Source organism: Dipodomys spectabilis, unplaced genomic scaffold (assembly GCF_019054845.1).
Source record: "Dipodomys spectabilis isolate Male_0828 unplaced genomic scaffold, ASM1905484v1 ptg000054l, whole genome shotgun sequence".
NCBI lineage: Eukaryota > Metazoa > Chordata > Mammalia > Rodentia > Heteromyidae > Dipodomys > Dipodomys spectabilis.
Window position 1 is genome coordinate 23,105,567 of NW_024870731.1, and position 26,520 is coordinate 23,132,086.

Consider the following 26,520-nt stretch of genomic DNA (forward strand, 5'->3'; position numbering starts at 1 on the left):
CTCTCAGGCCCTTGAATGGGGATAGCTATGTTGGAGTGGATATGAGGAAGGAAACAGAAAAGCCAGTCTAGAGAGAGAAGAGACTAGAGGCTCTATGGTTCCCAAGGCAATTAAATGCTCATTAGGAAATACTAAATAGCCCATGTGCTTATCCATTTACCTGTCTCATTGTGTCCAAGAAAGGCAACATTCCAGTGCAGATCAATCTCTATTTTATGACTTTTAAATAGAGAAAGGTTTGTAGCTGCTCAGATATCCATTCTTGTGGTTCCTAGGAGCAGCCTAACAGGGTCAGCCACAGCCAGAGACCCATACTCCAAAACATATATAAACACACACACACACAAATACTTACATGCTTACATACATACATATATACATACATACATTCTGGATGTCAGTGTCTAATTTAGGAAGGAGTATGTGGCTGTAGTCAACCAAACAAGACTGAGGAGACATTCTTTGAGAGGTGAAAGAGTCTCTTTGGCCAATGGATATTGCCATGTCTGCATGTGACTACCCCAAATGTGAAGCAGCAATATATAAGAAATTTGCCGACATCATTTAGCCACTGAAAGCTATAGCTATAGCGGCACCCCAGAGGGAGGGTCTTCTTCCTTGAGAAATTTATTTTTCTTCTAATGAGTTTTATTTTGCGGATTTTCAAATGTAAGTTGGTAGAGCAATTCACAAAATAATTGACAATGCTTAGCAATCTGTCACCAGCTTAGCACTCAAAATCATCTCCCTGCTGCACAGTGACAACCATCAAAGGCACCCTGGTGGGTCCCCAGTTGCTTGACACCAGGGAAAAGTGGATTTCAGTTGGATTCCAGACCTGCAGAGCCAGGATTTGGTAGAGCCTTCCTATCAATCATAATATCCAAGGGGCCCAGCGGGTAGACATGGAGAGGGAGGGAAGCCTTTTCCTCTTAAATGCCTTATTTTTCAACCATTTAAGTTGACTTCTTAAAAATTTTCAGCCAAAACTATCTTTAGTGATAAATCTATCTTCACCTAATTAGCAGCAAATTTATGTGGCCTCCTTTGAGCCAAGACTCAGGAGAAAATGGTACAAAGATTCATAATTCTGCCAACATTCTCCAAAATCTTTAAATGATTGATCTCAAGTGAATGTTTCAAAAAAGACAACTAAGATGTCAGTAAAAGGATTAATCATGTGATGGAGACATTCATCATAAGAGTCATGAAGCATCTCATGACTGTTGGGAGGTTCGCCCTGTCTCAGTGCTGACTTAGGGGAGACAGCATAAACTTAAAAACACCCATTGGTACTTTGTACCATCCCTGCTGAGTGTGGGTTTCTTTCCTCATTTCATGAACTTCAACGAACTCACCTTTGTCATGAACTCACCTTTGTCACAGCAACATGTCTGGAAGGATAAGATATCACAAAGCAATCCCCAATGACCTTGACATCTCATCCCCATTAAGGTTTTGACCCAACAGCCAAAACTCAGTGAAAAGAATATGCTCTCCCTCAGGAGAAAGGACAGGAACAAAGACAAGTTTAGATTGTTTTTGCTTTACTTAAAACTTACCTTGGGGCTGGGAAGGTGGCTCAGTGATAGAGTGTTTGCCTCGCATGCATGAGGCTGTGGGTTCTATTCCTCAGCAACACCTAAGCAGAAAAAAGCCAGAAGTGGTGCTATGGCTCAAGTGGTAGAGCACTTGCTGTGAGCTGAAGAGCTGAGGGACAGCTCCCAGGCCCAGAGTTCAGGCCCCACTACTGACAAAACAAAAACAAAAACAAAAACAAAACTTCTGTTTCCTCTGATGTTACTTATACTAGCAGAGAAAGGCATCTGCTTCCTGGAAGAACTCTAGGGAGTAAAGGACTTTTGAGGAAAATAAATACTTTGGCCTTGAAGCCGTTGTGAAGAGATAACCCTCCTTTAAAAAGACACAACAATGCCAGGCAACACTGCATGGGTAAGGGGGCTAACAGCGTGATAAGAGTAAAATGGAGATCAGAGGCCTTTTTCTGAATATCTGTGTTGTGACAAATCGGTAGCACTTCTGTGTCAATGACTCTAAGTGTGGAAAACCCACAAACACTACTGAGGTGGAACTTTTTTTCTTCCTCAAAATAAAAAGAAAATGAAAATGAGGATGTGCACATATGTGATTTTAAAAGATCATGCTTACAACATCCAAAACAATTTTATAGAATAAACTCAGTCAGAATGTAAACTCAACAACCTGTATTGGTGATTTCTCTTGGCTTTGTATATCATGAGCTCCTAAATGACATCAGATGCCCAGGCTACTTACTTCTAACTTAGTAAATATATTCATTCCTGAAAATTCTGCTGCCTTAAAAGAGGAAAACTAATGGTAAAACAGAATATTCCATGGTGAATAAACATTATTAAATACTCTTAAAGTACCAGATAAAAGGCAATAACAGACTGCTAATATTTTAATTCTTTCTAAATAATGCCATACTCATTTAGTCCCCTCTGTGTCCTGGGAATTACTAGTGCCTGAATATAAAGAAAAGAAGTGCTCTGTATTCATGGCACTTTAAGTAGTCGAGATTCCCAAATAATACAAAAGAATTTCAAGTCACACATGGAATGTGAGTGAAAATGTTCTTGGAGGAAATATTCTCTAATAATACTTACCTGCTTCAGAGGGTGCTATGAAGCTCTATTAACACCAGCTGAACACTTTAAGATCTTCAAATAAAATCATGATAGAAATGCAAAGTATTATTACTATAGTTCTGAAATAATTTCACACCTAGGGATGAGAAAACCCCAGGCCAAATTTTACTGCTTCTCTCCTGCCTGATAAACAAGAAATGCCACAAGCCTGAAGAATGAGGGATGGGAATTAAACAAAACAAAGACATGAAAGTTTTCCTTTCACAAAAGCTTTGTGTTCCCCCTAGACTTTGTTTTAGGGAAACAAAGGTGGGGAAGATGAATCCTTTAAGGTCAGGGTTAAATTCAGGGACAATGTGTTTGTTTGTTTTTTTATTGTATTTGTACCAGAGAAAGTAACAACCAAGTCAACTGCGAAATACTTACATTCTATTTCTATGGGGCACATTTCCTTTATGGACACCTGCCAAACCCCAAAATCACCAAATAAACTGTTACCTGTATCATTTATCAATATGACCTTATCTATGAGGTAAAAAAAAGAAGCTGTTTTAAGACACTTTAGATTTCTACTCAGCTATGAGCACTGAACAAGACAGTCCTATTACTGCTGGTGGTAATAGTGACAGTGGTCCTAATAATCAAGAAGGTGAGTGATTATTGTAATGATAAAAGATAGAACAGATGGCATCAAATTCTGCTGATCAAGCAAATCACATGTGAAATGTCTTGTATTTCTCCAGTGCCAGGGATCAAACCCTGGACCTTGCATGCAGTAGGTAAGTACTGACTTACAATCCTAGCGTCCCCTGTAGAGCTCTTTAAAATACAAATCCTTAGTCCTGATCTCAGGTGTACATCATTTTTAAGATAGTTACTAGGATAACAACTCTTCAGTTGTTGGCAATATCTGTAAATAATGTCTGGAGCCTTATCCCAATTCTAACATGTAACTGTACTCCAGACAAACTTTTTTAAATTGTTATTATTAACTATTTGTATAAAGGGGCTACAATTTTATCTGGTTATGAGTACAATGTTTCATGACAGTGTAACCCTTTCTTCATTCTTCCCCATTCTTTCCCATCTTGTTGCTCTCCACAAGTTATATAAGCCTCCATTTCATATCAATAAAATGGAAGTACTGGTATGTCCCACATATAAAATAGAGATGTCAGCAGCTCTTAATAGAAGGCACTAGGGAAGGAAACAATTTTTAAAGCACATATTAATTTTAAAATACACAAAAACTTATATGTTAAAGGAAACATACCCATCCCTACTATATCACTTGATTCAGCAGTAAAAATAATTACATTATTATGATAATGTAATTATCTACTGATTTAAACAGAACTTGTTATATAACTAATTTACGAGGCCATGAGGACCAGAAGTAGTAGGAATAGGGAGCAGCAGAAAGTAATTGCTAAAATTGATATATTAGAGAAAAATATATAAACATGTAATTTATCAGAATTAAACGCTAATAGTTCTAAGGAGAAGATTTGAATGAGGGAGAAAGGTAGGGACAAATGTTGCTGTTTTTCACTATTTACTTCTTAATAATATTTTCTTTAAACTATGCCAATATGTTGCCTTGATCAAAAGAAAAAGAACGTAAGGGTAATTCATAATGTATCTAAGTACAGCATTTCTTAATACTGGGGCGAATATAAAGTTTTTCAATTTACCTAAACTTACTTGATTTTTAAATGTCAATTCTTCAAAGTATTCAATAAACATGTACATTGTCCTTAATATATTATATATCCTAAAAAGATATCTGTTGAATTAACTTGAGGATGGCAGAAAAAAAATACAAAGGAAAAAATAAGTCCTTTATAAAATCAAGATTACAGCAGGGAGAAGATGGCACCTTCAAGTTCAAATAACTGAGGTAACTTTAAGGGTGAAATAAACCCAATAAAGGGTGTTTGAGCCCCTGGAATTGACAAAAAATTAACTGTTAATACTCAGGATTAGAATTGGAAAGGAATATGTAGTTATCAGATACCAGGAAACAGCTAGACTGTAAAAGAGCACCCTAGGCAGGTACTGCAGCCTTCCTGAGAGAAACAGCCACCGAAGAGCCGTGGTATTCCAGAAGAAAGTACGAACAACATAAAATTCCAACTGTGTGGTGTCTTTCAGAGGTTAATACCAAGGAAATCCACTAAGCAAGCATCTAAGGGATGCTTGAAAGCAGTGGTAGGCCTTCCTGGGACACACAGCCATGCAGAGAAAGAGAAGAGAGTATAAAGGAAGACTTCTAGCACAAGTACTATAAAGAGTTATGGTTAATTTATCTCACCTTCCTATTCAGCCCATATAACACTCTCCCAAGGTCTTCATCTACTTGGGATCTGAAGGAGGGAGAAATAATGGAATAATAACAATACATGATAGTGTATAAGACTTTAAAATTTGAAAAAGACTTTTACATGTCTTATGTTTATATGATTCTCAAAAAATCCTCTACACTATTTAAGGAAAAAGATATCTTAATGTTATAGATATAGAAAGAAATAATTTTATAGATAAGACCTTAAGGAAAGTTAGGAATCTCACCTAGAGTCACAAAGCAAGTGACAGAGCCAAAATGAGAGAGTGTGCTTCCTAGTTAATACCAGCTAAGTTTATTCCCACCCTACAATGCTGTAATGCTATGTACTCACAGTTGGAGGACAAATTAATGTTCATGTGAGGAAAAGCATTAATCAACTGTGTTCTAGGCATTGTGAAGATCACAGAAATATTCAACATACAAGACACCAGGAAGAAAAGAGAAAAATTCCCATTCTATTCTCAGTAAACTGCAAGCAATGCCAGTGATGAAAGAAATAGAGTCTTCAGTGATATTTTATTTTGTGTATTTATTTAGCCTCAGAAGGAAAACAAAAATATTCAAATTATGAATTAAAATCAGAGGAAAAGAGAAGAAAGAATACAGAGTCTAACCATTTTGTCTTGAAATGTTCAGGGAAGGAAAAAAATCATAATGTCCTTGCTACTAAGAGACAAAAACACTAGAAACTGAGAAGAATGTCCTCTCCACTTCTCTTCTCTTTTCCAGCCACACTCCTGCATACTCACACATCCTTTTGAGGGCTAGAAAAGTAGTCAAAGGTGTTACCCAATTCAAAAGTACTGAGCATAGAGCAAAACAGCTTTTTAGTGTGTATAACAGTCCTATGACTTGAACTCAGAGCCTGGGCACTGTCCCTGAGTTGTTTTTGGTTTTGGGTTTTTTTTGCTCACAGATAGCACTCTACCACTTGAGCCACAGCTCTACTTCAGACTTCTTGGTGGTTAATTGGAGATAAGAGTCTTACAGACTTTCCTGACCAAGCTGGCTTCAAACAACAATCCTCATCCCTCAGCCTTTTTGAATAAGTAGAATTTACAAGTATGAGCCATGCGCCCCCAGCTCAATTGCTTATTTTTAAGAACCTACTTGAAAACTCTACATGTACAGTATTAATCTACTAGAAAACATTCAGCTCTTTGCATATAATTAAAGAAAATAATGAATGGTATCTTAATTGTAAAAAATTCAAACTTACCCCATTTATTCTAAATCTAGTTTCTTATCATAAAAACTACTCCATCAGGGTTATGCAGTTATAAGCAACAGAAAACAATTCGCTAATTAAAAAAAATTCCTAGAGGGAAATTAGAGGCTCTGTGAATCCAGGGAAAGCTGGAAAACAAGGTTCAGAGACTATCAATAGTCCAGACATACATAGAGGTCAGAAATAGGAGCTACCACCTGTGGTTTTATTATAGCATATATCATCAGATCACAGCCAAAAAGGGACAAAGGAAGACAACTTAGCTAAAGATTCATATTCTAAAAAAGGATCGTGCACTTAACCAAGCTTGTGGTCATAATACAAACTCATAGGCTAAGTATAGGTCCATGATTATAGTTTCACTACACAAAGTACCTCCAAAGGAAGGTACAAGACAGAGGGGAAAAATGGGAAAGCATATTCTCTCTCTGAAAAACAAATCTTTAAGAATTAAATTGAGACAAGGAGGGAAGGAGTGACATTGTCCAAAAAGAAATGTACTCTTTACCTGAGTTATGTAACTACAACAAAGGTAATTTCCTAGATGCTTTGAAAACTTCAACTTCACAATTTTTCACTTCCAGAAGCCCCATTTAGCATATTAGCTAAAAGTTGGCTTTTCATTTGATTTTTAAGGACAAAGCAGAATTTGTTCTTTTGTGGTAACAACATGCTCATTTTGGAAACCTTATCCTGTTCCTAGAAAGATTTCTCAAAATGAACAAATGAATAAGACTGTGCTTATGCTGACAATGATGATATGATGATGACGATGGTGATGATGGCAGTGATGATGATGATTATGAAGATGATATTAACAAGAAGAGCAGCAACTAGTATCTGACAGCTGATCTATCATGGATCAGGACTTGTTCTTCCATAATAACCACAAAAGGCAGTTAAGAGTATCATCTCCATCAGGAAACTGATACAAAAAGATAACATAATTTTTCCCTGATCCAAAAGCCAAATCAGGACTGAACCCCATGTCTGACTTCAGAGCATTTGTCTAACAGTTTTCAATGAGACAAAGAAAATAGATGTGCTACTGTGAAAACGTCTCTCAAGAGGACTGCAGGTACCATAAATATATCTACCTATTAACTCCAATACATCATGAATATTTATATCTAAAAGCTTCAAATACTATTTTATACCAAGAAGTGGCACAATGATCTAGAAATATGAAAGCCATATTCAAAAATAAGAATGACCTGCTTCATATGATAGTATTCTCTTTATTAATAGCTAATCATTTTAGCAAAATTCCAAGCCAACCAGCTTTCAGATATCAGAGTATGGTCATCCCAAAGCAAATCCCCATAATAGAGTTATCATGGATCATGTTTGGCCTGTTCAAAAATGGGTTGAATTTCCAATTCCCTTGTAAAATAAACATTAAAAACTGAGGCTCCAAAACAGATTTGTCATAAAGTTAAGAATAACTTAAAATATAAGGTAAATCAAAATGGCTTTTCAACATTAACTAAAGTGGTCACAGTCATGATTACTGTAATAAAAATGACAGAAAAGAAACTAAATTTGTCAAAAACATAACTGATGATAAAAACAAATGTAGAATTATGGCATGTTTCACCCTGGCCACCAAAGACTCTTGATGAAACTGCAGTCCTATAATTTTCCAGAATGAATTCTCTAAATTAAAATACTTCATGCAGAACAGAAATTAAACAATGAATCAAGAACAATGCTGTACAGAGGTGGGCTTATAAATATACCTAGCAAAGAGGAAACAATTACATTTTTCCATGTAAAAATGGACTTGATTGTAATGTTTCACAGGAGGCTGAGTAGGTATTTTTCCAATTGCTCCAACCTTGGAAGTTCATTTCCTGTAAATCACTTAGGATTCAGAGTGACTAGGTAGAATGCAATTAGCTTTACCAAGCTGACTGGCTTTCTCCCTTTTTACAAAACTAGCTCCTTCAACACAACTGCACAACTGACTTTCACGATAAATTTCATCCAACCGAATTGAAACGCCACTCTGCATTTTATTTTCAATGCTTTATTTGGCCAGCTGGTTTTATTTAACTATTGACCAGAAGTAGTACAAGTGCATTCTTTTTCCATCTAGCATTAATCTTAGTAAACTTAGCTCCATTGGAATGACTTAACTGCTGAGAAGAAAGCAAAAGTCAGCAAGCATACAATTGCATTTGGCTACCCTCAGCACATCATTTTATTTCCTCCTGCTTTCAGCTAACTATTGCTCAGCACTTTTGCCTATGAGAGAGGACAGCAGGTGGTTAAGGAACCTGTCCTGTCAGCTATATCTTTAATCCAAGTGTTTAAATCTCTGAATAAAAGAAAAATCAATGTTGTAAAGGCAATGTTTATCAAGGCCATGTAATAAATACACTTACCTTTACAGACTGTTCTCAATGGATTTCCCTTCTCTGCTAAGCTCCAAAGCTACAGAGAGAGAAAAATGAAAGACTGAGTTGTCTGAGAGTAAAATATCAAATGTTTTTCTTTCCAGATTTCTAAACAGAATTTCCATATACGATGGTATGTGGTGTTAGCCAAATAAACCGTTGATAAAACTTGTGTGTCATATTTTCTGCCCAAGCAGCCAATAAGAGACAGTCTGCTATTGCTTGAATATGATTTGAGCGTCCTCCAAAGGATCATGTGCAGAAAGTTAATTTCTACTGTGAGGTATCAAAAGTTTGTGGAAACTTAATCTAACTCTGTTGTTTATAGGTGGGGCCTTTAAAAGGTGAAATAAGGGGCTAGGAAGGTGGCTCAGTGGTAGAGTGCTTGCCTTGTATGCATGAGGCCCCTGGGTTCAATTCCTCAGCACCACATAGGCAGAAAAAGCCAGAAGTGGCATTGTGGCTCAAGTGGTAGAGCTCTAGCCTTGAGCTGAAGAACTGTGGGACAGCACCCAGGCCCAAGTTCAGGCCCCACAAGTGACAAAAAAAAAAAAAAGGTGAATAAAATCAGATACGGTCATTACAATAGAGATACCACGATTAAATCCTAATACCTTTATTAAAAGGCAGAGTCAGGTATCAGTGGCTCATACTTGTAATGACCAGAATTATTGTAATGCTTGTAATGCTAGCTACTTGAGAAGCCTGATTAAGAGAATCAAGGTTTAAGACCAGCGCAGACAAAAAGTGCAGTGTGCAAGATAGATCAGTCACTGGATATAGTGCAATATGACTAACATCCTAACTACATCAGAAAAATATAAATAGGAGAATCAGTTTAGTCCAGCCCAGGGGGAAAGTAAGACATTATATCAAAAATAACCAGAAGGACAGTTTTTCTGAATGCTACAAAGCCTAAGGTCTTAACTGGCAGACTTGAAAGTCAACAGCTGGAATTATCCAAAAGCTCATCTCCCACATATCTGCCAGTTGTTGCTGAGAGTTAGCTGACACCATAGCTGGAACTGTCAGCTGGAATGTTTATACATGGCCTCTCCCTGTAGCTTGAGGCTCCACAAACATGGTGACTGGATACCAAAGACACAAATTCCAGGACAGAGGGAACCAGGCCAGACTCAAGGCTCAAAAGTCACTAAACACCATTTTTTCACCTGTACTTAGTAGACAGGACAATCACACTTATAACCTGACTCAAAGGAAGGAAACAAAGACTTGCATAACCTGTAAGAACATATGGAACAGAGAAAATGTGTTGTATGCAACTACCTTGTAAAAACAGAATTGTTTTTGTAAATCTAAAATACCTTTGATATACCATTTTATATACACACATGTATATGACTCAGGCATTCTTTACAAGTAGATTGCAACACAAGCAAAAACAGGCTATATATTAGACAATAAGGGTGGTGTGAACAAAAGAAAATGTCAGATATCAAAATTTTGTTTTTTTATATTCTTCCCCTCCCATTTTTGTTAGCATATATTAGTTGTACAAAAGTATTTTATTGTATACATGCATACAATGTATCCTAATCAAATCCATCTCTTCTGTGGTCCCCTTATTCCCCTCCCTGCTTCCTAGAACAGTTTCAACAGGTTTCATTATTCTGTTTTCATAGGAGAAATTAAAAGAAGAAATAAATTTCTCATAGGAGAAATAAAAAGCCTTTCATGATGAACAAAAACATTAAAAGCAATCTATGGCCATTAAAACAACACTGCAGAAGGAACCCTATACACAGAAGAAGTAGTGGTGGAATGATGGAAATATGAGAAAAAAAATCTCTTCAAAAGATAAGCAATTGAAGAGTGGAAAATAAAATACCAGAAAAACAGCAAAATGGCAGAATATACAACATATCTCTCAATAGTAACTCTGAATGTTAATGGATTCAATTCTCCAATCAAAAGACAGACTGGAGGATAGGATTAAAAATCAATTCCCACTATTTGTTACTAACAAAAAATGCACCTCACTAACAAATCCAAGCTTAAAGTGAAAGGATAAGAAAAATATTTTTCTAAGCAAAAGCAGCCTAAAAGCAATCAGGAACAACCATACTCATAACTGACAAAGCAGACTTCAAATCAAAATGAGAAGAGACAAAGAAAGTGATTTCCATTAATAAAGGAAACAATCTATCAAGAGGATTTAACTATTGTAAATATATGCACATGAATATTGTACAATTCATAAAGGAAACATCATTAGATAAAAAACAGCAACAACAAAAACCTAGATCCCAACACACAAATAATGACTGAATTTAAGCACCCTACTTTGACTAATAGCTAGGTCAACCAAATTTAAAAACAATAAGGAAACGTAAGAATTAACTTTTAATACAGATTAAATAGAATAATCATCTATATAATAAGTCACCGGAAAACCTTAGAATACACATTTTTTGAGCAATCCATGGAACTTTCTCCAAAATAGATCATATTTTATGATATAAAGTACACCTTAATGAATGTAAAAAAAAAAGGAAATGCCACAGTAAAATAATGAGAAATCAATGACAAAAAAACCCAGAAAATATTGTAACACAGACACTGAACAATTCACTTTTGCATGATCTGTGAGTGATTGAAGAAATATAAGAGGAAAATTTTTTAGAAAACAAAAACAAAAAACATTGAGCCAGACGCCAGTGGCTCATGCCTGTATTCTTAGTAACTCAGGAAGATCATGGTTCCAAGCCAACCCTGGCAGAAAAGTCCCCATGAGACTCATATCTCTAATTACCCACTCAAAACCTGAAAGTGGAACTGTGGCTTAAAGTGATAGAGCACTAGTCTTGAGCAAAAGAGCTCAGGGACAGCGCTCAGGCCAAGTTTAAGCCCCACAACTAAAACAAAACAAAACAAAACATAGAACAAAGGAAAATGAAACCACAACTTATCAAAAACTTTGGGAGTATTAAATGAGCACTAAGACAGTGCTAAGATGAAAGTTTATAGCCATGAATGTCTACATTAAAAATCAGAACAGGGCACTGGTGGTTCACACCTATAATCCTAGCTACTCAGGAGGCTGAAATGATCCCAATTCAAAGCCAGCCAGGGCAGGAAAGTACATAATTACCAATTACCACCTAAAAACTGTAAGCAGAGCTGTGGCTCAAAGTGGTCAAGCTCTAACAGAGCCTAGGCCCTGAGTTCAAGCCCTACAACCAACAATGAACCCCAAGATAAGGACTCGAATGGTTTTTCTTTCTTGCTATTGTTTCTAACATATTTATAAGATGATTTCTTTGTTGCTTTGTATGTCCCTCCCCCAAGGTATAACTCCTGTTTTCACTGTATTTGATGTTGGTGTAATTTGGAGAGGGGAAGGAAAAAACAAATTGTTTAAATAGAGTTACAGGTGGACCCATTGCAACAATGAGATGTACAAGACATTATGTCGAAAAACGAACTTTACAACTTTGGTGGGGTGGGGGGTAGGGTGATGGGAGGGCAGAGATGGTAAGGAGAAACAAAGGAGGAGGCAACAATGCTTGATAAGAAATGTACTCATTACCTTGCTCATGTAACTAACCCCTCTGTACAGTATTTTCACTATATATATATATATATATAGAGAGAGAGAGAGAGAGAGAGAGAGAGAGAAAGAGAGAGAGAGAGAGAGAGAGAGAGAAAAGAGTAATGACAAATAAATTACCTAAAGATGCATCTCAACCTCTTAGGAAAACAAGAACAAGACAAACTTAAAACAAGCATATGAAGAGAAATAAGAACAATCAGGGCAAAAATTAAATTATTGTCCTAAAAAGAGCAATACAAAGAATAAATTAAACAAAAAGTTGATTCCTTGAAAAGATAAGACTGACAAACCTTTAGCCAAACTAACAGTTTTCTTACTATATTACACTCAAGTTGAAAATCAATTATAAAATGAGATCTTAAAAAAGTTTGAAAATTGGGGCTGGGAAGGTGGCTCAGGGTAGAGTGCTTGCCTTGCATGCATGAGGCCCTGGATTCAATTCCTCAGCAACACATAAGCAGAAAAAGCCAGAAGTAGTGCTGTTGCTCAAGTGGTAGAGCACTTGCTGTGAGCTGAAGAGCTGAGGGATAGCACCCAGGCCCAGAGTTCAGGCCCCATGACTAACCAAAAAGCAGGAAGGAAGGAAGGAAGGAAGGAAGGAAGGAAGGAAGGAAGGAAGGAAGGAAGGAAGGAAGGAAGGAAGGAAGGAAGGAAGGGAGGGAGAGAGGGAGGGAGGGAGGGAAGGGAGGGAGGGAGGGAGGGAAGGAGGGAGGGAAGGAAGGGAAGGGAAGGAGGGAAGGGAGGGAGGGAGGGGAGGGAAGGGAGGGAGGGAGGGAGGGAGGGGAGTCCTAATGTTTGAAAATTTTTATATGACACCTTCCCTTTCTGACATAGAAAAGAACCCACTGCATGACAACCCACATCTGGAGACAAAAAAAATAATCACTTGTTTGCTTGTGAATATTTGATTTGAAGTGCCAGAGAAATAACTATAAGAAAATGTCCAGCTAAGGTTTATAGGTCTATAGCTGAGAGAGGGTATTTGAAAGTTATCCTAAGTTGGAAGTAGCCAGAGAAATTAACTAAAACCTTATAGGTCACAGAAAGGTTACATGATTAAAGACTGAATATTTCCAATAGAAGGCCATCAAGGAATACAAAGAGAATTGATGAGACAGGATACAATTGTGAGATGGTTAAAAAAAGAAGTAGAAATCATTAAATGAAGACAATGAGTAATAGTAATCAGAGATAAGTTTGGTTGTGAGGGGAGGAAAGCAAGTGGCAGCTAGCAGACAGGGAACCAAAATCCAGAGGGTTTATTCATGTTTTAAAAAAAAAAACAGAAATATCTACCCATATCTGGATGATAAAAAGATCCATTTGGGTAACAAGGTTCAATATACAAATAGGGAGAAAGATAACCAGTAGTAAAATATTCCTGAGGAGGTTGAAAAGGACAGGTAGAGGACCGATCTTAAACTTGTCTCACCTTAATTCTACAATGCCCTGTAATAAACTCTCATATGTACTGCATTATTTTCTCTTGGGTTTATGTTTTCTTACCTTAATTATAATCTAAACTTTTTAAAACCTGTAGTATTTATTGTTCAAATCAATCTACCTTATTCCTACACTGGAAGCTCCAGATTCTACCCTACTATCCACAATCACTCAATAGTTGTTGAGCTGGGCATGGAGGTATGCCCTTGTAATCCCAGCACTACAAAGGCTAAAATAGGAAGATCACAGGTTTGAGGCTAGCCTGGGCATCTGAGCACGTCTGAGACTATCCTGAGCTGTATAGTGAGACCCTGCCTCAACAAAATAAAACAAAACTTGTTGAATAAATAAATACAAGCACATTCTATAGTCTCCATACTTGAACATGACTAGGGGCATATGGATGTGGATGGGTGTGTGAACCATACAAAGGAGACATAAGTAAGGATGACATTTGAAACAAAGTCAGGAATAGTTCATCAAATAAACCTTTTCTTTTTTTATGTTTTCCTTGGCCCCCAAATCCAAGGCCCTACACTTGTACAGTTCATGAAAATATTTCACGTACAGCTGCAATGTTATACTTCCTGCCCTTTTCCCCATGCCTAACTCACTCACCTTCTATTTTAAACAGCCAATGCCTACCTTCTTCATATAACCTTCTACAAAATAAATTAGATTTGAATGTATCCAAAGAGGTTATAGCTTCAGCTCCCCTAAAAGAAATAAACATGGATGCAGAACAGAACAAAACAAATAATATCCTGACTTATCTTGGTGGATCTTCACAGCTTTACGAGCCATTATCCATGGTTCAGCCTTCAGCTCCCTTAAAAACTGGCTTGAATTTAAAGAAACATCTCTCACATAGAAAGACTTGCTTTGGTGATTCATTTTCCTCCAATTGAATCCTATTTCTCAAAAACACATTACTTTAGACAAGCTTGACTGGAATCCAGAGACTTGCCTCTATTGTTGCATTTTGTAGCCCTCATCTGACTTAACTGCTGTGTTGAGGGATTGGGTATTGACCTTTAAGTCTGTAACAATTATCTACAGACCTAGGAAAGAGGATTGCATTCAGGTACAACAGTGAAGACACTGAATAATTTCAGACCTAATTTTCATTTTTATGCTACATTCAGTGAGCTGTTACTGCAGACAAATTATTGCAACGTTCTTTCAAATGATAGCCAATTTTCAACTAAGAGAAGAGTCTTAAACCTTCTAAAACCTTTTCCTACATATCGGTGAAAAACAGGCAGTTGGAAAACATAACACTAGTTAAAATACCTATAAATTAGTATTTAAAACACATGGAAGTATTTGAGAATCTGCATACTGAATTAGACCCTCATGAGAAACAGTAGCAAAGACCCCAAATATCTGACACTTCTCATATATTTTCCAAGTCATATTCTAATGTGTATGTGCCTATTTGTTACAAAGTAGCTGTAAAATTTGTGAAACTCAAATATACTTATAATTCAAAAGGAATGACCAGAATAATTTTTAGCTTTGTGGTTCATCTGGAAACCTAATCAATATTATCAAAAACAAGTGGATGAAAGACTTTCCATTATAGAGCAAGCTCAACAATTCAAACTACTGACTGAGACTATATACTCTAGGACAGCATCCAGCATGCAACAGATAATGAATAAAATTTGCATAATAAAGAAACAAGTTTTATTACTATTATTGATGAACATGATTAGAAATTCTAAAGCTTAGTATCTCTCTCTCTTCTCTTATTTTGTACTTCACACTTTCAGAAAACAAAAAAGATATCTATTGAAGCCTGCCCTACTGTGGCCACACACACAGACACAGACAACACACACATAAAACACACCCCTGCCACACCTGTTCAATACTGTCATATTTGCCAAGTATTGGAAAAGTAAATCTGCCAAGTAGCACAAGATCTGGGGAATCATTAGGTGACATCTGAGGAACAGAATACCAATCAGCCAATAATTAGCATCTCAAAATTCATAGAGTTACAGACAAATCAAATTCCATGAAATCTCGGGGAGCATGACCTGAGGTAGTTTGGTGCCCTAACAATGCGGGGGTCAGTGCATCATCTGACCACCAAATAGGACTAGAAAGTACTAACCTAATCCCAGGAGAAGACATTGTGACAATGTGACATTTGCACAGGGATGCCCTAACACAGCCCCAGTATGTTTTCTCAGAATGGGATGACATTTTAAGTCAAACACTTCTGTTCCCAATAGCACAGGTTCTACTCAAACTACTAGCCTGATTTTGAGAGCAGGGGGAAGAGGCTCAACTTTGAGATAAACATAAATTAACATGAACATAAACTTTGAGATTAAAACATAAACACAGCAGACGCTGTGTTAAAATAATTCATTTTAAGGTCAAATCAGTAACTCTGTATCTCATCTCATTTGTTCCGTTCCTTTCATTTCCAGATGCCTTAGTCTAAAAACTTACTCTCACTTGAGCAAACTCCTTTTCCAGACACATCCACATGGGATAGTTTTTCAGGGCATGCTGAAACCACTTAGAAAGGTGGGCTAAGAGGCATGGAGCGTGGCCATCAGTGTGCCGTGGCCTCACCAAGCCCCTGCTGCCTGGAACTGCTGTCCACATCTGAGTCAGTCCAAGGACACATGGCCACTGCTGTTACCACTGCATCCAGCCTATCTAAGGTCACCTTTCCTGCATGGCTGCCTCATTCTACAGGAAGAAAACAGACAAGCTGAGAATGCCAGCATTCCATTTGGTTTTTGCACTTGCCAACTCTACCCCCAGCGTACACGATATGACAAAAGCACCTTTAAGAGAAGGCCAGGATGAAGGACCCAGTCTCCGAGCAGACTGACCCAACCCTGGAGGCAAATGCTGTGCCTCCACCACATAGCCTATGTATGCCAGTTGAATCTGCACCCACCCTAAATTGAAGATGACTTCCAGGCCCCTGCTCAACTGCAGGGTTAGCAAACAGTCTGTGCTCCTCCTGGCTCCTGGCCCAGGGTTGGAATGGCCCAGCTACGTCACTGTGGAGAGGGAGTCTGGTTGTGCCCTCCTCTGAACTCTCCATCTGGAAGCTTGCTGGCCTCCTTCCCTCTCATTTTTAATCTGACAGACACTGCTGGACAGGAGAACTCAGAGCAGACCAAAGTTCATCTTCCCTTCTCTACTTCTCGGCTGGTATAATCGCAGGGGCGGAATGAGGTTGGCATGGGCCAGGATGCCAGGAATTAAATGAAGGTCCCTGACCACTGGACCACATTGGTCCTGCCTTCCAAAGTCTTAATTAGTCCTCTTCTGCCTGGCATACCCACATGCTTCTGGAACTCACATAGGTGACAGGGCTCCTAGCCATGTTCACAGCAAGTATTCAACAAAATATTGGTTGAGAATAGTGGTCACAACGCCTGCTGGCTCGTGGATATGCAGTAATAGTCAATTTTGAGGTCTGAGCACCAGCAGCAAAATTTCTGCTCTCCTTTCTAATTCAGACAGTTCTATCAAATTATTCTGAGTAATATTCAGCCACTAGCTCAATTTGGAAGCAAAATGATCTTAACAAACAGTGTCAGACTTGACAGACAGGCTTCTGAGCCTCGGGACCAAAACAAAGGATGCAAAGAAAAAGAAAAGAAGGATTGCTAGCAAAAGGAAAAGAGGAAAATGAACACTGCAGAGAAATAGGGAGAAATGTGGCACTACATACTTCAATGATACAATGCTGAAATGATTTGTGAGCACAACAGACTTGGGAAGGGGAGAAATCAAGAAAAGACAAAAGAATGTAGACGCTGAGGCAGACATAGGGCTAGCAGTGGAACGGGTTCGACACTACCAATTGAGAGATTTCAAAAGACAATGAGGCTTGATTCTGTTCTGTTTTGTATCTCTTGAACCACTGTGACACACCAAAACTTGCTGTTTTTCTAAAAAAGACATAGAGATACAATGGGAACTCTGAATGCATTTTTTTTCTTCTTCATTCATTATCTCTGGCCCTTATCCACAGGCCTATTGCAGACTAAATTGGATTTTGGATCACTGGTACTGAGGCACTGCAATTAATTAACAATAGAAACATAATATTTATATCCAAGCCTAACAACATCTGACATTTAAACTATTCTGCCAGTCGGGCAAATTCCATTCGACAAATTTTCATTTTAATGAACATGACAGGCTACAGTTTACATGATAGGCCAAGAGGCAGAACCAAGTTGATTTCTTGCCATGTGCTTTCAAGGACTAGCCATGCTGCAGGAGAAACAAGCTAGGAGACTGTCAGAATAAGAGAAAGACCTGTTCCCTAAGTTCCTTCCAGATAGACCAAGGACATTCCACCCCCACATCTTCCTTATAGACCCCAAGATGAAACTGTCCTTGCTCCCTATGCACACTCAGAGTTAAATACTTACTGCCCATTATGATCCATTGGATAATTTTTCTATCTTTGGGTTGCTGACATTTTCTTTAGGGTACTCAAATCCCTTAGTCCTTCCTAATTAAAAAGTGATAAACGTTTTGCAAGGCATCCAATAATGTGCAAAATACACGAAGTTGGAACTGATGCAGCTTTTTCAGTTGGCACAAGAATGGCCTTCCATATTTTGCCAGATGGTGCATCTCAGTAAGTCCCCAATCCCTGACTCAAGTGAGGGGCATTTTCAATATGATGCTGACTGTTTAAATGCTATCTTATTTTGCATTATACCAAAACCATGGGCTTAACATTTATTCTTGCTGAAACTGTCACAGTAAAAAAAAAAAAGTTTTCATTCTTCTGCGACTTATTCAATTTAATAGAAGATTGTGTTGATGTAGAGAAAAAGCCCACTCTCCATAAGAAAACATGTAACTTCAATGAAAACCAATGTAAGAGAGTCAATTTCCCAGGCTGACTTCCTATTTATTCTCTAGGGGCTACAGGTCTAAAAGAAACTTGGCAAAATTGTGTGTACTTATCCAAATCCTCCTCTACTATCTCCCAAAAAATGAACACAAAGGAAAGAAATGAAAGAAAGGGTGAAAATGCAAACCATATATTCTAGAGCAGACAAAGAAAAACTTCAGAGATGCATGAAACAGTGAAAAACTAACAATGAATCAATAGGATGTCTTCCTATTGGAAGGTTCACATGTTTCTTACACATACTTAAAATCTTCCTCTCCTTAGCTTTTATGCCAATCCAAAATTAAAAGTAATCCTTCTTTGATGTATGGATCTCAATACCTGAGATGGCCACTGCCATGGTAATTCATTTTCAAGCTATGTCTAACTAGATCCAAAATGGAAACTATGTTCCATGTTACTTGTAGATACGGCTATGATACCAGAACTTAAGGAGTGAAAAGATGGCAGTATTTCTACTATATAACCCATATTAGAATACTTTTTCACTCAAATTGACAACATGTAGACTATGGAAACACACAGAGAAATAGACACACAGAGAGACACACACTCGCATTAATGATACTAACAATCACATTTGAGGACTTTACATGTATCCTATGAGACAAGTACAATTTTGAAGTCTCTTACATACTAAGGAAAGAGTAATTATAGTTAACTGACCTTCCTAAGAGGTGAGGTCCAAGAGGTGCAGGCATATAAGTGGCAAAGTATGGTTGCAAATTCAATCTGTCTCCTTTCAGAGCCTGTGGTCTACATAACACAGTGGCATATGACGGCATCAGGAAGGAAGACAGCATGAAGAAATTGATTCTTTTTGGCAATAGTCAAAATATCTTCTAAATACCAGGTATAAAACATTTTCAGACCACCAGATGCTTATTTAATTTTGAAAAATCAGTTTTATGGAGCTGCTATGAGTAGTTTCATATTTGTTAATGCCTGGTTATATTCTTACAAATGTAGAGGCCTTACAAATCTAAAAATGTCAGGGAGCAAAATAAGACCCTAACCAATTGAATGGAAAATGTCCGAGAGAACACAAATGAATAGAATCTGTAACTTTAACATGTCTTTGTGGGGTGTCATATACTAAAATGGTCATATCAAATTCTGAACACAAAAGATTTAACATGCATATCATTGTAAACAAAAGCATTTGGTTAAATGAAAGTTCCATCAAAGCTCAATAACCAAATTCAAGTGAACACAAAGTAAAGGGTTATATACTTTCTGTGGTTTCAGTAATAGCTAATCTAATAATGGCAAATGGAGGGTTATTGTTGATTCCTTTGCCTCTGGTTCATAAATTAGATAAAGCAACCTGGCAGTTACAGTACTTTAGAGTTATATTCAACTAAGTGATTTTAAAGCTATCTCAAAACATAACAAAGTCATGACTTGAATGACTGCTGAATTGTACCTTGCTTTCTGTCACCACGTTAAGAACTTTTCACCGGTGTTAAACAAAAAGCTTCCTATTAACTAAAATAACCCTGTAAAGCACAATTGCTATCTACGGACCCAAATCATTTAGAAGGCAAAGTGTCATTGATACAGTATTATCTGATATTCCATTTCACCAGGGCCAAGCCTGTAAAATATAAACTATAAGAGCAGTCAAGTGTTATTTATTTCCTCTGATCCGAAACTCAGAAACAGAATTTCTCTGCTTAATGATTTTTCATAGCGCATTTCCAATTTTCTACTACAGTTTATTGATCTGGAATACTAAAATAGTTTTCTTCTGCAGCTAAAGAATTCTCAGGGTTCATGCCGAGCGTCCCACGGAGAGCCCCCTCCATACATGATGGTGGTGCCAGCTTATCAGGCAGCTGGAGGGTAGCAGTGTGAACCAAGGTATTCTCCTTACTGAAAGGATGTGCTGGTGCAAAATCTCAGGTCTTTCAATAACAGGAAACACATCCCTGATCCTTTGCACTCACAGAGATGAAGCGGAACACCTGCAGTTGAGTGCTGATGAGTTGCCCTTCACAAAGGCAGTCTATTTTCCTGCATTTTCCCCTTATGCCCCGATATAGTTACTTTCAATTACCCTGATAGCCAACGAAGAAAAATATCCCTCTCTTCATATTTCATTCACATAATATGAATCTGCAAGCTGTTCTGTATGACAGATGAGGACTGTGTGTTAAAGCAACTTGTTCCGCCTGTCAGCCTCCAAGAATCCACAGCAATGAGATACAATCGTGATGACATTACTAGAGAAGAAGTGGGTCAAATACTTGGTCACTTTAAAACAGAATGTCAACTATTCTTTCTACTTCAATGAGTTGATGCAGTGGTAATCAAAATACACCACACACACACACACACACACACACACACACACACACACACACACACACACACACACACACACACACACACACACACACAGGAAAAAGGGGAAAAGGGAAGAGGAAGAGAAAGGAATAAAAGGGAGAGTTCAGTGCTGTTATCTTAGTGCTAAACATTGCTAAAATGACTATTTCAACACACTCTTAAGTGACTTTTTTGGCTTTCAGCCAATGAATCATGAAATGTTTATTTAGTACCCAGTATGGGCCAGATACTGAACTAGATACCAATAGCAGAATGTTAAAAGCAGACACAGTCCCTGCCTTCATAGAGTTCACAGTCAAGGGTGAGAGGCAACTAAGATTAAAGTGCAACTGAGATTAATGTTAGAAAAGATTCAAAGAGCAAAGGAAAAGATACTAAGGGAGTTTACAGTATTAAAAACTAAGCAAGTCTTATAACCAAGTCTTATGAGTCATAGCAGTTTTCCTATAGAAGGAACATTTAAGCCAAGGTTTTAAGTGTAGAGGAGACTAGAAAGATATGAAGAAAAATGTCACACAGAGGACTTTTTAAACAATCACTAGGTTAAAGGCAGCAAGGCTAGGTAGAAAACACAATGGAGTAGAAAACACAATGGAATCCATGGAGGCCACCACTGGGATTAATTATTCTTTCCTTTATTTCAACCCCTAGATTAAAAAATTAAATATTTTCTTAAATTTAAACATCAGTACAACTGTGCCCTATCTTGCCAAAGGAGCAGAAGTTAATCATAATCAAAAAATTGTGCTTATCTGCATACTAAGGTTGATCTTATATACTTTTTTTAAAATCTAATTTATCTTGACTGTACTGATTAAAACCCATGGGTTATTTTTTAAAATATGTTTTGACAGCACTGAAACTTGCAGCACATACAATACCAAGAGTATAAATTTGTTCAGGAAAGTGAACATGAAAATTAACACAAGCAGTTAGTAAATGTAATTTACAGGAAAAAAAAAAAGACTGAGATAGATATGCTTCCCCTGATTTGAATATTACACAATGCATACATGTATTGAAACATCACATCATGCCCTATGAATATATATATATATAACTTTTATGTGTCAATTTGAAAATAGAGTGAAGCAACTACACACCACAACGAGTGGAAATAAAGAAGGAAAAGTTGTCTTCTCTAATATCTGATCATGAAAATCCTAACTCATTCTTGCAGAAAATTGTTTTGGATCACCAATCATCCTTTTCATAGCACACAATTTTTTTCTACAGGATCAACAAATTGGAATGGAGTTGAAAAACCAGATATATTCATGGGTATGCTTGCCCTTTCTACTAAATCCCAGCATGTCATTTGGATTATTTTCTTTCCAAACTCAAAAATCCATACCCAGAATCCAAAAATCAATAAAAACTGCATTAGCATAACGAAGGGTTGAATTTGGCCTGAATGACTGAGTAGGGCTACTAATGTGGGGAAAGTTTGTTATTATTGTTGTTGTTGTTTTAATGTCCATAACTCTTAACTACCAGTAATGTCTTCAGTACCTTCTCTAAAATGAACACATTTATAGCTGCTATAAAGAAATATATATTACAAACCATTGAGAATTAACAGTACAATTCTACTTATGGAGGGTAGCAAAATATGCCATATTAGCATAAAGAAAGGCACTTTACCAAAAAAAAAGACCAGTAGGTATAAGAGGAGGGTAAATTTTCTTCCTGAAAGCAAGAGCTAAAACTCTGATATGAAAGGAAAGTAGTAAGAAAGAATCTATAAGAAGGAAAGTAATAGCAGGACTTGAAGTTGAGATGGAGTGAATTCTCAACAGATCTTGTTACATTTACTCTTTTCTTCCTAGTTATTTTTCCACCCAATTAACTTCCCCCAACCCAGGCCCTTCTGCATTGTCCCATATCTACCATTTGCTGTTCTTCAACATATAAGGAAGTATTCTACTGTACTTCATTTTTGAGTATTTATCTCCTTATGTCCCAAAAACATATTAAATAAAGTTGTAATTCTCCTATTGATCTGTCATACCAATTTGTTTCTTTTTTTTTTTCTCCCTAAGAAGGAAAAGGTAAAATTCAGCTTTTACTTATTCTGTTATTTAGATCTTATCTATAGAGCAACGTGGAAAGCATATTTTAGGAGGAATACTGGATTAATTAGAAAAGACCTACAGGAGAGCAATAGAAGCTCAGGGTAGAAAGGTGGGAGGGGGTCTGAACATGGCATAAAGAAGCTGGGAATATTCCGCCTGAAGAAAAACAATAAGAAAGGAAAAATGTGCTATAAATTCAATGGACCATTCATTGAATACTTCCTCTAGGGAACTTACTGCGCAAGACAGTGTAGGTGTAACACAGAGCGAGAAATCAGTCTTTACTTATCATGTGGAAAAGAAGTGGACTTTCCCTGTGGCAATTCATAGGATATAGTATGGAAGCAACGGCAGATTCTAGAATCTGAAGTCACAGTCTACAACAGGGTAAACAGTGGCCCCTCCAAAAACATGGCAGCATTAAATCCCTGAAGCCTGCCTAGGAACAAAGAGTGTTTGGACATATAGAGTCTTAAGATGAGGTCATCCTCAGTAATCCCAGTGTCCTTAGGAGGAAGAGGTAGATGCACTTGGAGATGGATGGAAGAGAAAGCCAAATAAGGTGAAAAGTGAGGCAGCTACAATGCTACCAGCAGCTGGGAAAGACAAGGAAAGATTCTTCCTCAAAGCCTACTGAGGGACATCAACTCTGCTGAAGCATAATTTTGAACTTCTAACCCCCAAAACTTCAAGACAATTTCTGTTGTTTTAAGCCATCAAGTTTGTGTTAATTAGCTACAACAACTTATAAAGCTAATGTAATATCCATGCCCCTTATTAGCTGTCACCTAGCGCGAGTAGCTTTCCCCCTCTGAGGGCAGGCCCCTCATTAGGAAGCTAGAGACAGTACAAGTCCCTACCTCACAAAGGCAAGATTAATGTCAAACACAGGAAAGAGCTCGTCTGTACTGGAGAAGAGAGCTTAAGACAAATTATTGTTAGTTTCCATGAGTTCAGAGTTACTAGGAAGCATCCATAGACCTTACAATATATCAACAGGTGCCATAAAGAATAATTTACACAATAAAAATGTCTCCACCATTAAGCATATACCAACAGAGACCAGCTACGTCATTTCCCAGAAATGCTGAAGGTGGGAGGCTAGACTAAAGGTCCTCTACACTTCTTTCTAGATCCATCCAGTAATCATTTTTCTTCAGTACGTAAAGTCAAGATCCTGAGAAAGGGTAACTTAGGACAGGAAATGAGGCACCTACACAGAGTCTAGCTGCCACCCTGGAAAGGCTCTTCTTCCCTCTGGTCCATGTTGTCTTCCATTATATAATGGGAACATGTGCTGATCGTCTCTCAAGTACATCTACTTTAAGAATGCTATGATGCAGTAACTTAGGTGACACACTTAAACTTTCTGACCCTCAGAACGAAATAATTAGACTAGATTATGGTATCCAAGAACCAGTGGATCAACCTGGAGCAAACCATAACAAGGCTTTGAACCAGTTCCTAACAAAAATGAAAGAAGAAAACACAAAATACATACAATATTTTCTAATGTCTTTTCCTGGCAGATTCAAAAGTTAGCAGGCATATGTCACTTCTATCCTGTCTCACCTACTATTTAAAAGTAATATTGATAGGCATTGGGAAGACAAAGATAGGAAGATTATGAGATCGAGGCCAGGCTAGGCAAAGTTAACAAGACTCTGTCTCAAAAGCAAAATATAGCTGGGCATCAGTGGTTACACAGAAGACTGAGATCTGAGGATTGAAGTTCAAAGCCAGTCCAGGTAGGAAAGTTAACTACCAAAAACCTGGAAGTGGAGCCATGGCTCAGTGGTAGGGTGCTAGCCTTGAGAACAAAAAGTTCAGAGACAATGCCCAGGCCCTGAATTCAAACCCTAGGATTGGCAATAAATAAATAAATAATAGACAGATAGATAGATAGAGTCACCTTTTCACAATTACAAGAATATTCATTGGTAAAAGTACATTGATCTAGGGCTGGGAAGGTGGCTCAGTGGTAGAGTGCTTGCCTTGCATGCATGAGGCCCTGGGTTCCATTCCTCAGCACCACATAAGCAAAAAGAAAAAAGCCGGAAATGGTGCCATGGCTCAAGTGGTAGAGTGCTAGCCTTGAGCTGAAGAGCTGAGGGACAGTGCCCAGGCCCAGAATTCAGGCCCCACAACTGGACCCCAAAAAAAAAAGAACATTGATCTAAACATTCACATAAGTAAAAATGAAAAAGCCTAAATAATGAGTAGATTCTATCATGGTCAATATTCTGGGTTTGGATGTTAAACTACAGTTTGACAAAATGCTATCAGTAAAAAAATAAGTGGGTACATTGTGCACAATAATCTATGGTAGTTTTGACAACAGTGTAAGAGTATAAAAATCACCTGAGTAGAAAGTGCACTTAAAATGAAGTACTGTAAGCCGGGCGCTGGTGGCTCACGCCTGTAATCCTAGCTACTCAGGAGGCTGAGATCTGAGGATCGCGGTTCAAAGCCAGCCCGGGCAGGAGAGACCGTGAGACTCCTATCTCCAATAAACCACCAGAAAACCGGAAGTGGCGCTGTAGCTCAAGTGGTAGAGCGCTCGCCTTGAGCTGAAGAGCTGAGGGACAGCGCCCAGGCCCAGAGTTCAAGCCCCACAACCGACAAAAAAAAAAAAAAAAAATGAAGTACTGAACTCAGAAAGTTCTTAACCATGTTTACTAGTCAGAATCATATGTAAATCAGCTTTTATATATATATATATAATATATATATATTTTTTTTATATATATATATTATTATAAAGCATTAGTTTGGCAACTTTCTTAAGCATTTTTTGGCAGTAGTGGGATTTGAACTCGGAGCTCTGAACTTACTAGAAAAATACTACACAAGCATGTTCTCGGCTCTTTGGGCTCTGGTTATTATTGAGATAGTCTCACTTGCTGCCTAGGCTGGTCTGGACTGTGATCCTACTATTTATGCTTCCTTCCTGCCTCAGCTGATATTGCAAGCCCTCCACACCTAATTTTCTGTTGAGATGAGGTCTTGTGGGATCTCTAGAGCCTTGTGGGGACTGCAACTGGCTGCAGATTGGACTGGTGTTTGCATGATAGGAGTGGAAGACCGTGTGTGTGTGTGTGTGTGTGTGTGTGTGTGTGTGTGTGTGTGTGTGTGTGTGTGTGTGTGTGTGTGTGTGTGTGTGTGTGTGTGTGTGTGTGTGTGTGTGTGTGTGTGTGTGTGTGTGTGTGTGTGTGTGTGTGTGTGGTGAGTGTTAATATTTAACCTTCTGGTCATCCTGTTAATACACAGCCGTCTCTGTCTCCGAGGCTCCTTGTATCCAAGATCTGTTACTTCAGTATTTCCTGATGATCTACCTCTTAGATTCAGTCCTTTTGTTTATTTTCCCTTAACACTCTTAAGCTAGCTCCAGGCTAATCTGAGTTTATAAAGCAGAGGTTAGGGAAGTGATCTGCAGTTTAATAACATCTGTGGGTTAACCCATTCATTCCACAGCCAATTGGATTACTACTTATTTAATATCAAGAATTATTAAATATGAGAGCCGGGCACTGGTGGCTCACACCTGTAATCCTAGCTAC

The 26,520-nt window shown here is 37.8% G+C and overlaps 1 protein-coding gene across 2 annotated transcripts in view; it reads right to left on the reverse strand.

Annotated features, from left to right (window-relative positions):
* The window catches only part of Fhit (fragile histidine triad diadenosine triphosphatase), a 1,324,198-nt gene that overhangs the window by 1,274,879 nt on the left and 22,799 nt on the right, over nt 1–26,520 (reverse strand). For both annotated transcript variants that reach the window (XM_042680219.1, XM_042680218.1), the window contains exon 2: nt 8,593–8,641. The gene's annotated coding sequence lies outside the window, so the exon portion shown is untranslated. The remainder of the gene's footprint in view (nt 1–8,592; nt 8,642–26,520) is intronic.